Here is a 15,496-nt window from a genome sequence, read left to right as displayed (position 1 = left end):
AATTTAGACTATGTTCATGATAATTAAGTTCATCTAATCAAATTATTTAATGAACTCCCACTCAGATAGACATCCCTCTAGTCATCTAAGTGAAACATGATCCGAGTCAACTAGGCCGTGTCAGATCATCACGTGAGACGGACTAGTCAACATTGGTGAACATCTTCATGTTGATCGTATCTTCTATATGACTCATGCTCGACCTTTCGGTCATCCGTGTTCCGAGACCATGTCTATACATGCTAGGCTCGTCAAGTCAACCTAAGTGTATTGCGTGTCTAAATCTGGCTTACACCCATTGTATTCAAACGTTAGAATCTATCACACCAGATCATCACGTGGTGCTTCGAAACAATGAACCTTCGCAACGGTGCACAGTTAGGGGGAACACTTTCTTGAAATTATTACGAAGGATCATCTTATTTAAGCTACCGTCGTTCTAAGAAAATAAGATGTAAAACATGATAAACATCACATGCAATCAAATAGTGACATGATATGGCCAATATCATTTTGCTCCTTATGATGTCTATCTTCGGGGCTCCATGATCATCGTTGTCAACGGCATGACACCATGATCTCCATCATCGTGTCTTCTTGAAGTTGTCTCATCATCTAATACCTCTACTACTATGGCTAACGCTTTAGCAATAAAGTAAAGTAATTACATGACGTTTATGTTGACACGCAGGTCATAAATAAATTAAGACAACTCCTATGGCTCCTGTCGGTTGTCATACTCATCGACATGCAAGTCGTGATTCCTATTACAAGAACATGATCAATCTCATACATCACATATATCATTCATCACATCCTTTTGGCCATATCACATCACACGGCACATGCTGCGAAAACAAGTTAGATGTCCTCTAATTGTTGTTGCAAGTTTTTACGTGGCTGCTATAGGTTTCTAGCAAGAACGTTTCTTACCTACGCCAAAACCACAACGTGATATGCCAATTTCTATTACCCTTCATAAGGACCCTTTTCATCGAATCCGACTCGACTAAAGTGGGAGAGACAGACACCCGCTAGCCACCTTATGCAACTAGTGCATGTCAGTCGGTGGAACCAGTCTCACGTAAGAGTACGTGTAAGGTCGGTCCGGGCCGCTTCATCCCACATTGCCGCCGAATCAAGATAAGACTAGTAACGGAAAGTAAATTGACAAAATCGACGCCCACAACAACTTGTGTTCTACTCATGCACAGAAACTACGCATAGACCTAGCTCATGATGCCACTTTTGGGGATCATAGCAGAAATTTAAAATTTTCTACGCATCACCAAGATCAATCTAGGGAGTAATCTAGCAACGAGGGGAAAGAGAGTGCATCTACATACCCTTGTAGATTGCTAAGCAGAAGCGTTGCAAGAAAGCGGATGAAGGAGTCGTACTCGTAGTGATTTAGATCGCGGTTGATTCCGATCTAAGCGCCGAACGATGGCGCCTCCGCGTTCAACACACGTGCAGCCCGGTGACGTCTCCTACGCCTTGATCCAGCAAGGGGAGAAGGAGAGGTTGGGTAAGACTCCATCCAGCAGTAGAACGATGGCGTGGTGGTGGTGGAGGAGCGCGGGACTCCAGCAGGGCTTCGCCAAGCACTACGAGAGACGAGGAGGGAGAGGGGTAGGGCTGCGCCAACAGAACTTCGTGTGTTGGGCTGCCCCTTTGCCTCCACTATATATAGGGGAGAGGGAGGGCTGCGCCCCCACCTAGGGGTGGAGGCAGCCCCAATCCCCATCTGGGGTGGCGGCCAAGTGGGGGGGAGAGGGAGGCGCACCACACATGGGCCTTAGGGCCCATCTGCCCCTTAGGGTTTGCCCCCTCCTCTCTGTAGGTGCATGGGCCTTGCTGGGGAGGTGCCCCAGCCCACCTAGGGGCTGGTCCCTTCTCACACTTGGCCCATGTATGCCTCCGGGGACCGTGGCCCCTCCCGGTGGACCCCCGGACCCCTCCGGTGGTCCCGGTACACTACCGGTGATGCCCAGACCACTTCCGGTGGCCAAAACCATAATTCCTATATATCAATCTTTACCCTCGGACCATTCCGGAACTCATCGTGATATCCGGGATCTCATCCGGGACTCCGAACAACATTCGGTAACCGCGTACATACTTTCCCTATAACCCTAGCGTCATCGAACCTTAAGTGTGTAGAACCTACGGGTTCCGGAGTCATGTAGACATGGCCGAGACAACTCTCCGATCAATAACCATCAGCGGGATCTGGATACCCATATTGGCTCCCACATGCTCCACAATGATCTCATCGGATGAACCACGATGTCATGGATTCAATCAATCCCGTATACAATTCCCTTTGTCTATCGTTACGATACTTTCCCGAGATTTGATCATCGGTATCCCGATACCTTGTTCAATCTCGTTACCGGCAAGTCTCTTTACTCGTTCCGTAACACATCATCCCGTGATCAACTCCTTGGTCACATTGTGCACATTATGATAATGTCCTACCGAGTGGGCCTAGAGATACCTCTCCGTTACACGGAGTGACAAATCCCAGTCTCGATTCGTGCCAACCCAACAGACACTTTCGGAGATACCCGTAGTGCACCTTTATAGCCACCGAGTTACGTTGTGACGTTTGGCACACCCAAAGCACTCCTACGACATCCGGGAGTTGCACAATCTCATGGTCTAAGGAAATGAAACTTGACATTAGAAAAGCTTTAGCATACGAACTACACGATCTTGTGCTAGGCTTAGGATTGGGTCTTGTCCATCACATCATTCTCCTAATGATGTGATCCTGTTATCAACGACATCCAATGTCCATGGTCAGGAAACCGTAACCATCTATTGATCAACGAGCTAGTCAACTAGAGGCTTACTAGGGACATGGTGTTGTCTATGTATCCACACATGTATCTGAGTTTCCTATCAATACAATTCTAGCATGGATAATAAACGATTATCATGAACAATGAAATATAATATAATAATAACTAATTTATTATTGCCTCTAGGGCATATTTCCAACACCAAGTTTCCTGAATAATAAACATTTATCATGATATAAGGAAATATAAATAACAACTTTATCATTGCCTCTCGGGCATATTTCCTTCAGTCTCCCACTTGCACCAGAGTCAATAATCTAGATTACATAGTAATGATTCGAACACCCATGGAGTCTTGGTGCTGACATGTTTTGCTCGTGAGAGAGGCTTAGTCAACGGATCTGCAACATTCAGATCCGTATGCATTTTTCAAATCTCTATGTCTCCCTCCTTGACTTGATCATGGCTGGAATTGAAGCGTCTCTTGATGTGCTTGGTTCTCTTGTGAAATCTGGATTCCTTTGCCAAGGAAATTGCACCAGTATTGTCACAAAAGATTTTCATTGGACCCGATGCACTAGGTATTACACCTAGATCAGATATGAACTCCTTCATCCAGACTCCTTCACTTGCTTCTTCCGAAGCAGCTATGTACTCCGCTTCACACGTAGATCCCGCTACAACGCTCTACTTGGAACTGCACCAACTAACAGCTCCACCATTCAACATAAATATGTATCTAGTTTGTGACTTAGAGTTATCCGGATCAATGTCAAAGCTTTCATCGACGTAACCATTTAGGACGAGCTATTTGTCACCGCCATAAACGAGAAACATATCCTTAGTCCTCTTCAGGTATTTCAGGATGTTCTTGACCGTTGTCCAGTGATCCACTCCTAGGTTACTTTGGAACCTCCCTGCTAAACTAATAGCAAGGCACACATCAGGCCTGGTACACAACATTGTATACATGATAGAACCTATGGCTGAGGCATAGGGAATGAATTTCATTTTCTCTCTATCTTCTGAAGTGGTCGGGCATTGAGTTTGACTCAACTTCACACCTTGTAACACAGGCAAGAACCCTTTCTTTGACTAATCCATTTTGAACTTCTTCAAAACTTTATCAAGGTATGTGCTTTGTCAAAGTCCAATTAAGTGTCTTGATCTATCTCTATAGATCTTGATGCCCAATATATAAGCAGCTTCACCGAGGTCTTTCATTGAAAAATTCTTATTCAAGTATCCTTTTATGCTATCTACAAATTCTGTATTTTTTCCAGTCAACAATATGTCATCCACATATAATATTAGAAATGCTACAAAGCTCCCACTCACTTTCTTGTAAACATAGGCTTCTCCAAAAGTCTGTATGAAACCATATGTGTTGATCACACTATCAAAGCGTATATTCCAACTCTGAGAGGCTTGCACCAGTCCATAAATGGATCGCTGGAGCTTGCACACTTTGTTAGCATGTTCTGGATCGACAAAACCTTCTGGTTGCATCATATACAACTCTTCTTTAATATATCCATTAAGGAATGCAATTTTGACATCCATTTGCCAAATTTCATAATCATAAAATGTGGGAATTTCTAACATGATTCGGACTGACTTAAGCATCGCTATGGGTGAGAAGGTCTCATCGTAGTCAACTCCTTGAACTTGTCGAAAACCTTTCGCAACAAGTCGAGCTTTGTAAACAGTAATGTTACCATCAGCGTCAGTCTTCTTCTTGAAGATCCATTTATGCGCTATGGCTTGCCGATCATCGGGCAAGTCAACCAAAGTCCACGCTTTGTTCTCATACATGGATGCCATCTCAGATTTCATGGCCTCAGGCCATTTTGTGGAATCTAGGCTCATCATCGCTTCCTCATAGTTCGTAGGTTCGTCATGGTCAAGTAACATGACCTCCAGAATAGGATTACCATACCACTCTGGTGCGGACCTGATACGTCTCCAACGTATCTATAATTTTTGATTGTTCCATGATGTTTTATTATCAATCTTGGATGTTTTATAATCATTTTATAGTCATTTCATATCATTTTTTGGTACTAACCTATTGACATAGTGCCTAGTGCCAGTTCCTTTTTCCCATGTTTTTTACATTGCATGAAATCAATATCAAATGGAGTCCAAATGGCATGAAACTTTAAGATGATTTTTATGGTCCAAAAGGAAGCAGATGGACCCTGATTGCACCTGGGGGACTCCCGAGGAGGGTACAACCGACCAGGGGGTGCCAGGAGGCCCTGGCGCGCCCTGGTGGGTTGTGCCCACCTCGGGAACTCCCCGGACCGCCTCTTTGCTCTATAAATACCCCAAAAATCCCAGAATCCTAGGGGAGTCGACGAGATATTCATCCAGCCGCCGCAGAGTCCCGAAACACTAGATCTAATCTAGACACCATCACAGCGGGGTTCACCATTTCCAATGGTGCCTCTACGATGATGCGTGAGTAGTTCTTAGTAGACCTTCGGGTCCGTATTTAGTAGCTAGATGGCTTCATCTCTCTCTTGATTCTCAATACAATGGTCTCTTGGAGATCCATATGATGTAACTCTTTTGCGGTGTATTTGTTTGGATCGATGAACTTTGAGTTTATGATCAGATCTATGTTTTTATATCCATGAAAGTATTTGAGTTTCTTTGATCTCTTTTATGCATGATCTCTTATAGCCTCATATTTCTTCTCCAATATTTGGGTTTTGTCTGGCCAACTCGACCTATTTCTCTTGCAATGGGAAGAGGTGCCCGGTAGTGGGTTCAATCTTACGGTTCTTGATCCCAGTGACAGAAAGGGAACCGGCACGTATGTATAGTTGCTACTAAGGATAAAAAGATGAGATCTATATCTACCACCATATAGATAAACGGATCTTGTCTACATCGTGTCATCATTCTTATTGCATTACTCCGATTTTCAATGAACTTAATACACTAGATGCATGCTGGATAGCGGTTGATGTGTGGAGTAATAGTAGTAGATGCAGTCAGGAGTCGGTCTACTAATCTTGGACATGATGCCTATGTAATGATCATTGCCTGGATATAGTCATAATTATTTGAAGTTCTATCAATTGCCCAACAATAATTTATTTGCCTTTGTGATCGACTTTTTCCTTGCTTTTATTTTCAGATCTATTAAACAGAAAATACAAGAATACTTTGCTACACTTTATTTTATTTGCGATCTAGTTATACAATCTACTACAACCTTTTTACCGTCACACACCAATTTCTGGCGCCGTTACCCGGAAGGGATTGACAACCCCTTTAACACGACGGGTTGCGAGGTGTTGTTATTTGTGTGCGGGGGCTATTTATGTTGTGTTGCTTGGTTCTCCTACTAGTTCGATAACCTGGGTTTCATAACTGAGGGAAATACCTACCGCCACTGTTCTGCATCACCCCTCATTCTCCGGGGAAATACCGACGTACTTCCAGCTGCCATCATGGAGAATTTCTGGCGCTATTGCCGGGGAGGATCTTCAACATAACCAGGTTCCTAATCACAATTCTCATATGCTTGCAATTTACATTATTCACCATTTGCCTCTCGTTTTCCTCTCCCCCACTTCACAAAAATTTGTTATTTTATTTTCCTCTATTTTTCCGTTCGCCCTTTTTGCCGGATCTATTTTTAAGTGCAATCTTGTTGTATAGTCATCATGACTCAATAAAACACCAAATTATGTGATTTCTCAAATACCAACAACAATGATTTGATTGGCACTCCGCGTAGACTTGTGATATTAATACTGCTTTGCTGAATCTTTTTATGAAAGACCAAATTTCCGGTACTCCTAATGAGGATGTTGCATCCCATCTTAGTACCTTCGTGAAATTATGCGATATGCAAAAGAAAAAAGATGTGGACAATGATGTGGTCAAGGTTTATTTCCATTTTCCTTGCGTGATTCTACAAAAATTTGGTTTTCTTCTTTGCCTCGTAATAGTATCGATTCTTGGAATAATGCAAATATGCTTTTATCACTAAGTATTTTCCTCCCGCAAAAATTATTTCCCTTAGAACCCAGATCATGAATTTCAAGGAACTTGAACATGAGCATGTTGCGCAATCCTGGGAAAGGATGAACATGATGCTGAGGAATTTCCCAACTCATGGGTTAAATCTTTGGATGATCATACAAAAAAATTATGTGGGATTGAATTTTGTTTCTCGTAATCTTTTAGATTCTGCCTCGGGTGGTAATTTTATGGAAATTACTTTGGTTGAAGCCACCAAATTGCTCGATAATATCATGGCAAATTATTCACAATGGCATACTAAAAGAGCTCCTATAAGTAAAAAAGTTAATTCGGTTGAAGAAATTTCTTCTTTGAGTGAAAAAGTTGATGCTCTTATGAAATTGGTTGCTAGTAAAAGTGCTCCTATTGATTTTAATGATATGCCTGTCAGATTCTCGGTTCCGGCAAAACCCTTGAGGTTCGAACACTTGGGTGCGCACGAAGATCTCTCTCTCCCTAGCTCGCCCTCGCAACGATCTCAAGGCCTAGCTCGTGAAACCCAAGGAACAAGTGACACGAGACTTTATACTGGTTCGGGCTACCGTTGTGGTGTAATACCCTACTCTAGTGTGGTGTGGTGGATTGCCTCGTGGGCTGGGAATGAACTATTACAGTGGATGAACAACCTCTTGAGGAGAGGTGTTCTTGAGCTTGATGAGCTGGTGTACTTGAGGATGGTCCGAATGATCCGTCCCTTGCTATGGTGGTGGCTAGTCCTATTTATGGAGGCCCTGGTCCTCTTCCCAAATGTTTAGGCAGGAATGGATCCCACAACGGCCAATTTCGAAGGGAGACACCTAGTACAAGTTATCGCGACAAAAGGTGGTCTTTGCCTGCCAAAGGCTATGGTGGTGACGCCGCCGTGGGCTCCGGGGTGACCTCCGTCCTGCCGTCCTGCTGGTCTGGGTCTTGTTGCACTAATATGGAAACCTTTGCCTGATGCCTCGGGACTCCTCGCCTGCGCCTGCTTCGTTAGCACCAAAGTGGAAACTGGCACTCTGCGCCTGCTGGCGCCCACCTGGCCTTGGTTTTCATGGCTCATGTCACGCGAACCTCGCGAGGTGTCCCTTGCATAGATATCTCCATTCCTCGGGAGCCAGCCTAGCGAGACCGCCCCATAGGAGGCCTTGGTGTCGTCCGCCTCATGAGGCGTGGCCCCTCGCGAGGGTCTTGAGTGGTTGTTGATGAAGATGGGTCGTACCAGGCCGTTGGTGGAGCCACGCCTTGGGCCGCAGGCAGGCAAGTCTGGGTACCCCCGTTCCCAGGACACCGACGGTAGCCTCCAGGCCCAAGGCACGCTCGGACTTGGCTTCGAGGCTAAGCCAAAGGGCAAGTGCGGAGCGCTGCGGGCCCCAACCGCCTGCGGCCTCGATTGACATGTGGCGATTGATAGGTCGTGGGCGTCTCCACTTCCCCATGCTGCATCGGCAATTGCCCGACTTGACGAGACGCTGTTGCATGCAGAAGAAAATCATCATTACCTTAGATCATGGAGACCAGCGGTTGGCCTCCCTTTGGGTATAAATGAGGAGTGGGGTGGAGCCCCCATTGCTCATCTCTTCCCCATCCCGCTTGCTTCCTCTTCTTCGTCTTTGCTTTGCTGTCTTGCAGCAACACCCGTGGCGCCGACGAAGAGATTCACGGCCGCGGAGAAGGGGAAGGCATGCCAGGAAGGGCCCGACTCTCCATCGCCCAAGCGGGGTCATGGCCGCCCCGCAAGCACGCCATGACCCCTGTCATGGCCGCTCGGGGGCGCGGGCGAACTTCTTCAGGGTCCGATGCAGTTCTTGGCGGCCGCGGTGGCGTCTCCTTGCACGGCGGGAGCCGCCCGAGATGCGGCAGTCCCGTCCACGAAGGGAGGCGCGCAATGGTCCCCCGACCTCCCCGGCCGTGCTTCCACTCGGCGGAGGTGCTGCGGGAGTTTGTCGTGTGGTCAGAGAACCCGACCGGCACGTGGCTGCAGCTTCCACACTCCCTTGCCGGTGAGCTACGGGCCGCGGGTCCTGGAGGCCTCTGTCTGCAGGCCGACGGCTGCTGCAGCAGGGCTTCGTGGGTCACGGTGGAGGTCTCCGTTGTGGGCAACGTAGCCCTGGCCCATGGCTGGCAGACGTTTGTCCTGCGCGCGCGGCCTGAGCAGGCGGTGCACCCCCCACTTCAAGTATGATGGTGCCGAGACCCTCTTCGTGAGGGTGTTTGGGGAAGATGGTTGCCGCGCCAGGTGCTGCCCTGAAGACAGCAAGGGTGACGAAGTGCTCGGCCTTGGCAACAGCCGCGACGAGGACGAGGGTGGCCTTGCTCCCAGCAACGGCCGTGGCTCGTTCGACAATGGAAGCTCCTCCTCCGATGAAAGGTCCATCATTGTTTGCTACAACCAGCCGTGCTACCTCTTGAGCATGTGTTGGTTTTCCCTTGAAGAGGAAAGGGTGGTGCAGCAAAGTAGCATAAGTATTTCCCTCAGTTTTTGAGAACCAAGGTATCAATCCAGTAGGAGACAATGCACAAGTCACCTAGTTCACGCGATAAAGGGGTTGTCAATCCCTTCACGGTCACTCGCAAAAGTGAGATGTGATAAAGATAGTAAATTAAATATTTTTGGTATTTTTTTGTATAGATGGGAAAGTAAAGATTGGAAAATAGTGAACGAGATGCAATGTAAATAAAAGAAATGCAATATAATAAGAAAGAGACCCGGAGGTCATAGGTTTCACTAGTGGCTTCTCTCAATATAGCATGTATTACGGTAGGTGAACAAATTACTTCCGAGCAATTGATAGAAAAGTGCATAGTTATGAGAATATCTCGGCAATGATCATGAATATAGGCATCACGTCCATGTCAAGTAGATCGAGATAATTCTGCATCAACTACTATTACTCCACACATCGACCGCTATCCAACATGCATCTAAAGTATTAAGTTCATAGGAACAGAGTAACAATTTAAGCAACATGACGTGATGTAGAGGGATAAACTCAAACAATATGATATAAACCCCATCTTTTTATCCTCGATGGAAACGATAAAATATGTGCCTTGCTGCCCCTACTGTCATTGGGAAAGGACACCGCAAGATTGAACCCAAAGCTAAACACTTGTCCCTTGCAAGAAAGATCAATCTAGTAGGCCAAACTAAGCCAATAATTCAAAGAGACTTGCAAAGATATCAAATCATCCATATAAGAATTCAGAGAAGAAACAAATAATATTCATAGATAATCTTGTTCATAAACCCACAATTCATCGGATCTCGGCAAACACACCACAAAAGTGTATTACATCGAATAGATCTCCAAGAACATCGAGGAGAACTTTGCATTGAGAATCAAAGAGAGAGAAGAAGCCATCTAGCTAATAACTATGGACCAAAAGGTTTGTGGTAAACTACTCACGCTTCATAGGAGAGGCTATGGTGTCGATGTAGAAGCCATCCGTGATCGAATGCCCCTCCGGCAGATCGTCGAAAAAGGCCCCGAGATGGGTTCTCACGGGTACAGAAGGTTGCGGCGGTGGAAAAGTGGTTTTGTGGCTCCCTGCGATCGATCTAGGGTATAAGAGTATATAGGTGAAAGAGGTAAATTGGTGGAGCTACGTGCGGCCCACGAGGGTGGGGGCGCGCCCTCCTGCCTCATGGCCACCTCACGGAGTTCCAGACTTCCACTCCAAGTCTCCTGGTTTGCTTTCGGTCCAAGAAAGATCATCGCGAAGGTTTCATTCCATTTGGAATCCGTTTGGTATTCCTTTTCTGTGAAACTCTAAAATAGTTAAAAAAACAGAAACTGGCACTGGGCCTCCGATTAATAGGTTAGTCCCAAAAATAATATAAAAGAGCATATTAAAGCCAATTAAAACATCCAAAACAGATAATATAATAGCATGGAACAATAAAAAATTATAGATACGTTGGAGACATATCAAGCATCCCCAAGCTTAATTCCTGCTCGTCCTGAAGTAGATAAATGATAAAAACAGAATTTTTGATGTGGAATGCTACCTAACATAATTATCAATGTAATTTTCTTTATTGTCAGGACCCCGACTCGATGTCACATCGATCTAGCCGGTAACACTTCATATCACTTTGCGGCCTCACGCACGGTGTTCCCACGGGTGTCGCCTTACCTTTGCCCGGGACCGTTTGCGCCTTTTGGCTCACGTATATGATAGTGTCGCTAGCATCCATATGATAAAGAGCCCGGGCTGACATGACTAGTCGTAAACCCAAAGTGGCACAGACTTACAGGGACAGGCATCCATGACCCAGCTTCGAACGTGTCGGTCATCAGCAAGTGGGTCCGAGCTGTAGCACTGGGCTAGCAGGACTCCGGTAAACCGGGCTGTAGCGGGCTAACAGGACTCCGGTACTCAAAGCGTGACATTTCCCCGAAGGGACAGACACAGGAACGAAGAAGGACACATGCCGGCCAGCCTAAGTGTTCCAGAGCAGTAGCAAGCTACCATGGCTCAGCGGTAACACTAGGAGACATTTCCCGGTAAGAGAGGCTACTAAAGATAAACAACTAGATAGTCAGATCCCACACATACCAAGCATTTCAATCATACACCCAATATGCTCGATATGTGCAAATACAACGAAGCATCACAACATGACTCTATGACACAAGTACTTTATTTAAGGCTCAGTGAGCCATACATAACATACACAAAGGTACGGGTCTCACGACCCCACATACAAGTCATACAGTCATACAAACCAGCAGCGGAAGTAACTTGTCTGAGTACAGACAACTAGTAAAATAAAAGAGGCTTGGAAAGCCTAGCTATACTACGTGGTCCTTCACAAGCTCAGGGTCACCACCTGGGTCTTTAGCCTACTCGTTGATGTCAACGTCTACATAGAACCCATCAGAAGGGGTTGCAGCGTCTTCTGTAAAAATGTAGATTATAGCAACATGAGTACAAAGGTACTCAACAAGACTTACATCAGATCCTACATACATGCATAGTATCAAGAAGGGTTGGTGGAGTTATTGCAGCAAGCCAGCTTTGACTCTTGGCTAGGCTATTCTACGATACTCCAACTGAAATGGTTTTGCGCACACGAGTCCACTACTCACCACTTCAATACACTACCGAGGATCCACCTCCGTCTTCCTACGGAAGAGCCATCCTCGGCACTCACACTTATCTTGAGGCTTTTAGTAGTTTCCATTTACTTGTCTATGAACTGTATAGGCAACCAAGTAGTCCTTTACCGCGGACGCGGCTATTCGAATAGATTATGTTAACCCTGCAGGGGTGTACTTCTTCATACACGCTCTCACCACTTACCGTCATTTACACGACATGTACTCGGCAACCTTCAAGCGGAAGCCCAACGTGGGTGTCGGCCACGACCTACCTAATCACCTAAGTCTCCAATCCAGGTTTATCGCCTATCCAGGTTCCATCCGCAGGGAGTCCGGCCGAGGTTTCCCATACGGCCCCGAACGATGTGTACAGGGGTCCGTGACACCTAACGGGTGCCCGGTATCCCCGGCCACGTACCTAAGTGTCAGGACCCCGACTCGATGTCACATCGATCTAGCTTGTAACACCTCATATCACTTTGCGGCCTTACGCACGGTATCCCCACGGGTGTTGCCTTACCTTTTCCCGGGACCGTTTGCGCCTTTTGGCTCACGTATATGATAGTGTCGCTAGCATCCATATGATAAGGAGCCCGGGCTGACATGACTAGTTGTAAACCCAAAGTGGCACAGACTTACAGGGACAGGCATCCATGACCCAGCTTCGAACGTGTCGGTCATCAGCAAGTGGGTCCGGGCTGTAGCACTGGGCTAGCAGGACTCCGGTAAACCGGGCTGTAGCGGGCTAACAGGACTCCGATACTCAATGCGTGACATTTCCCCGAAGGGACAGACACAGGAACGAAGAAGGACACATGCCGGCCAGCCTAAGTGTTCCAGAGCAGTAGCAAGCTACCATGGCTCAGCGGTAACACTAGGAGACATTTCCCGGTAAGAGAGGCTACTAAAGATAAACAACTAGATAGTCAGATCCCACACATACCAAGCATTTCAATCATACACACAATATGCTCGATATGTGCAAATACAACGAAGCATCACAACATGACTCTACGACACAAGTACTTTATTTAAGGCTCAGGGAGCCCTACATAACATACACCAAGGTACGGGTCTCACGACCCAACATACAAGTCATACAGTCATACAAACCAGCAGCGGAAGTAACTTGTCTGAGTACAGACAACTAGTAAAATAAAAGAGGCTTGGAAAGCCTAGCTATACTACGTGGTCCTTCACAAGCTCAGGGTCACCGCCTGGGTCTTTAGCCTACTCGTTGATGTCGACGTCTACATAGAACCCATCAGAAGGGGTTGCAGCGTCTTCTGTAACAATGTAGATTATAGCAACATGAGTACAAAGGTACTCAGCAAGACTTACATCAGATCCTACATACATGCATAGTATCAAGAAGGGTTGGTGGAGTTATTGCAGCAAGCTAGCTTTGACTCTTGGCAAGGCTATCCTACGATACTCCAACTTGAAATGGTTTTGCGCACACGAGTCCACTACTCACCACTTCAATACACTACCGAGGATCCACCTCCGTCTTCCTACGGAAGAGCCATCCTCGGCACTCACACTTATCTTGAGGCTTTTAGTAGTTTCCATTTACTTGTCTATGAACTGTATAGGCAACCAAGTAGTCCTTTACCGCGGACGCGGCTATTCGAATAGATCATGTTAACCCTGCAGGGGTGTACTCCTTCATACACGCTCTCACCACTTACCGTCGTTTACACGACATGTACTCGGCAACCTTCAAGCGGAAGCCCAACGTGGGTGTCGGCCACGACCTACCTAATCACCTAAGCCTCCAGTCCAGGTTTATCGCCTATCCAGGTTCCATCCGCAGGGAGTCCGGCCGAGGTTTCCCATACGGCCCCGAACGATGTGAACAGGGTTCCCGAGATACCTAACGGGTATTCGGTACACCGTGCCACGTACCTACCGCATCACAGCCCACCCCTACGGTCAGCGCTGTCCACGGCCTCCAGTAGGCTACAAACACCAGAAACTACTTGCAACTCTTGGACGGAGAACTAGGGTGAATAAGAAGCCGAGAGGGTCCATTGGTTTCGGGCCCAATGCATGGTAGTAGCTGATTCTTAAATCACACATACAGATCTCAGTGCTTAAGGTTGGCTTCAATGAAACAACCCACCATGTACTCCTACATGGCCTCTCATCGATACCTTTACCAAATCGTGTTCACCACACCACTCTCATTACCGACATAATCATTTCACTCTAGCCCATCACCCAGATGAACAAGACCTGACACGACTCTAAGCATAGCAGGCATAGCAAGGTAGGAACAACACATACATAGGGCTCAATCAACTCCTACACATGCTAGTGGGTTTCATCTAGTTACTGTGGCAATGACAGGTCATGCAGAGGAAATGGGTTCAACTACCGTAGCACACAGCAGTTTGAATCGCGTTGTCTTAATGCAGTAAAAGAGAGCAGGAGCGAGAACATGGGATTGTATCGATATGATCAAATGGTTGGTTGCTTGCCTGATGGTTCGATGCACTGATACGGTTCTTCGTTAGGGTAATCACGGTACTCCTCGGAGGCAGAACCTGTCGCAAAGGACACCGATACACAACCATCACCAAACAATGTGCAACAATATGATGCATGCATGAAACATAGCAATATGAGTGTGTTGGGCTAATGCAACTAAAACCAGAAGGGTTTGAACAAATTTGAATCATAGATTCAAATTTCAAACTCAAACATGGCCTCTTAAAGTGCTTTTCCTTGTTCTGCTTGAAACATCAATTTAACTTGTTTGATCATGCATGAAAATAGTACAGATGGATAGATTGGATTTTTCTGATCATTTTTCATATATAATTTGTCCAATTTGGAGTTACAGAATAAAAGTTATGAATTTTTGAAGTTTAAATAATATTCTGGAATTTCCTGATTTAAATTAAATCCAGAAATTATAATTATTGCGCCAGCATGACGTCAGCATGACGTCAGTAGTCAACTACGGCTGGCTGGGGTCAAACCTGACGTGTGGGGGCCACACGTCAGTGACAGGGGGGGTTTAACAGGGTTAAATTAATCCTTATTAGGGATTAGTGGCGCTGGGGCCCACTGGTCAGTGTCAGGGGGTTAACTAACAGTGGTTAGCGCTAATCCTAATTAGCTACAGGGCTGGGCCCACCTGTCAGGGACTCAGGGGGGTCCTGCCGTGGTCAAAGTGGGTCAAACCCACCGGCGACGTGACACCGGCGAGGCCCGAGACGGCGGCGCGATGCGGGATCGCGCTACAGGGCACGGGCGAGGCCGTTCTTGGGCTCGTTGGAGAGCTCTTGCTCCCGCGCGTCGAACGGTGGTGGTGGCCGAGCCTGGGGTGGCCGGTACCGTCAACGGCGAGCTCGTGAGCGGCGGCCGGAGTTCGGGTGCGGTCGGAGTCGGCGTTGCAGGGTGTTTGGGGAGGCGTTGGTGCGTGCTGCGTGCTCCTAGTGAGGCGTGGAGCACGATAGTGTGCTCGGTTGGGCGCTACGGTGACCGTGGCCACGATGGCGACATCGCCGGCGGCGTGGAGCTCTCGGCCAAGGTGGGGCTAAGGCCTAGAGG

Source organism: Triticum aestivum, chromosome 4A (genome assembly GCF_018294505.1).
Source record: "Triticum aestivum cultivar Chinese Spring chromosome 4A, IWGSC CS RefSeq v2.1, whole genome shotgun sequence".
NCBI classification, from domain to species: Eukaryota; Viridiplantae; Streptophyta; class Magnoliopsida; order Poales; family Poaceae; genus Triticum; species Triticum aestivum.
Note: the sequence above shows the minus strand (reverse complement) of the source record.